We start from the raw sequence: 3,021 nt of genomic DNA, 5'->3' as shown, positions 1-3,021 counted from the left end.
GTGGAGTTGTTATCTATTAAATTTAAAGTTGTTTACTGAAGCATCTACCACATTTGGGACACTGAATTTTGTGCTGTGAGTGAGAGTAATCTATGTAAAGCTGGTTTGTGTTCGGTTTCCTACCTTAGACTAAAGCAGTCATTTGAAACCTCAACATATTCATGTATTTAACTTATCAAAATAACACAAGTACCTCAAAGTCATTTTTAATAATATTAAAGTCTAGATAAATGTAAATGTAACTTAAAAAACAGCCATAGTTTTTCTCATTGTCTTAATTTGCCTTCAATGAGAATATTAATTTTATTTTTACTGTAAAATTAAAATAACACATGATCTTTCCTTTTTCTCAACATTCATGTGGATAAGAAATAATAGTGTACAGTCTAAAAGTGAAACATGCAGTTGTTTTTTTTTTTTTTTAACTAACAGGCACCAAAGCTTTTTTGAGATATTAGAAGAGGGGTCCTTTTGATAAATGAATAAACAATTAAACATGTCTAGTTAAATGGATTTGTATCTTATATACCTTTTGAAATACAAATAGAAACTCAGTAGTTTTGCTAAAAAATAAATGATAGGCTTTTTTAAAAATGCAGTGCCCAGAGGTAATATAATAAATAAGATGTAAACAAAAAATAGGAAATGAGGAAAATACAAGTTGCAAACTAAGACAAATAAATCAACCAACAACATATTCTGCTGAAAATACCCCATACCTAGCAAAGAGATCTGCTCATCCATTAATAATAATAATAATAATAATAATAATATCATCACATTTTGCTGAGTTATAATATGAATTGTTGATTGGACAAGCCTGGGACTTTGGCTGCAGCTATAATGCTGACCATAATAATCAATCTGATATGACATCTTGTATCGTGCAAAGAAAAAAACAAATTTGAAGCAGTTGAATAGTTTGCATTCATAAGCATGTGATTAGATCGTGTACAACCGAAACAAATGACTACATTTTTAAACTAGAACTATGTGATGTAAATAGAAATGGAATTACCTGAAAAAAAATATAAGATATGGACTTGAAGTTTGTAAACCAATATATAAACACACACACACATATGAATTTTATACCTGCTAAGCAAGCACTAAATAACTGATTTATATTCATGAATATATTGCATTGAATTGTTCAGCAGACACGCAGTAAATGACATCTGCAGCAGTGTAGTGTTCAAATTGAGCCTTTAAAAAGCTAACGGGAAATTATTATTCATTTTTAGTTCAAATATATTTGAGGTGGAATATCATTAAAACTGAGAAAACAGAATATAGACAATGAGGACTGCTTCGTTTGTAGAAAGGAAGCTGACAAGGTGAATGCTAATATTTTTAATTTTGAAAAGAAAATATTATGCCAAACCTAGACAGTATATTAAAATGCAGAGACAGATTACGTTGCCAACAAAGTTCCTTATAGTCCAAGCTATGGTTTCTCCAGTTGTCATATATGAATGTAAGAGTTGGACCATAACGAAGGCTGAGCACCAAAGTATGGATGCTTTTGAACTGTGGGACTGGAGAAGACGCTTGAGAGTCCTTGGGGCATCAAGCAGATCAAAGCAGTTGATCCTAAAGGATATAAGCCTGGAATAATTAATTGGAAGGACCGATGCTGAAGCTCTAATACTTAGGCCACCTGATGCAAAGAGCCACCTGATGGAAAAGACCCGGATGCTGGGAAAGATTGATGTCAGGAGGAGAAGGGGATGGCAGAGGATGAGATGGTTGGATGGCATCACTGATTCAAGGGACATAAGTTTGAGCAAACTCCAAGAGATAGTGAAGGACAGGGAAGCCTGGCATACTGCAATCCATGGGGTCACAAAGAGTCAGAAATGATTGAGTGACTAAACAACAAAAGATGCCAAACTAGTTTCAGTCCATATCAATTAAACATTAATAAAATGTACTGTATTCTAGTGATATAATTTATTTTAAATCTAATACATTTAAAATTTCCTGTTTCTTGGTTATTGTTTGAAAACAGAAGCCCTTTGCTATTGTTGCCTAAATTGTTTCATGTAATCTGTTTGACTTTGCTTACAACTCTGGAATCACTTTCTTTTAGGTATAATTCAACTATCTAATCACTTTTAGGCACAGTTTTTTGCTGTTTCCTTTTGCTTCAGGGTGGGTGTATGTGTGTGTGTGTGTGTGTGTATTGTTCTTGAAACCACATATGCTTACAAAAGAACTGCATTCATCTTTTGGTCATATCTAGTACTTATTTTTAAGGTAAATTAATGCATAAAGTCTGTTAGAAATTTGAGATCTCTTTCTAAAGATGAAGTAATTCACAGAGATTGTTTCCCCAATATTGGTTTAGTTTTGTTCTTATTCAGTCACTAAGTCATATCCGACTCTTTGTGACCCCATGAACTGCAGCACACCAGATTTTCCTGTTCTTCACTATTTTCCAGAGTTTGCTCAAATTCATGTCCATTGAGTGGATGATACCATGCAACCAACACACCTCTGTAGTCCCCTTTTCCTCCTGCCTTCAATCTTTCCCAGCATCAGGGTCTTTTCCAGTGAATTGCCTCTTTGCAGCAGATGGTCAAAATATTGAAGCTTCAGAATCAGTCCTTCCAATGAACATACAGGGTTGATTTCCTTTAAGATTGACTGGTTTGATCTTGCAGTCCAAGGGACTCTCAAGAGTCTTCTTCAGCACCATAGTTCAAAAGCATCAGTTCTTCAGTGCTCATCCTTCTTTATATTCCAGCTCTCACATCCAAAGATGACTACTGGAAAAACCATACCTTAGGCTATATGGATCTTTCTTGGCAAAGTAATGTCTCTGCTTTTTAATACACTTTCTAGGTTTGTCATAGCTTTTCTTCCACAGAGTAAGTGCCTTTTAATTTCCTGGCTGCAGTCACCATCTGCAGTGATTTTGCAGCCCAAAAAAATAAAGTCTGCAACTGTTTACATTGTTTCCCCGTCTATCTGCCTTGAAGTGATGGGACCAGATGCCATGTTCTTAGTTTTTTGAAT

This window comes from Bos mutus, chromosome 16 (genome assembly GCF_027580195.1).
Source record: "Bos mutus isolate GX-2022 chromosome 16, NWIPB_WYAK_1.1, whole genome shotgun sequence".
NCBI lineage: Eukaryota > Metazoa > Chordata > Mammalia > Artiodactyla > Bovidae > Bos > Bos mutus.
Note: the sequence above shows the minus strand (reverse complement) of the source record.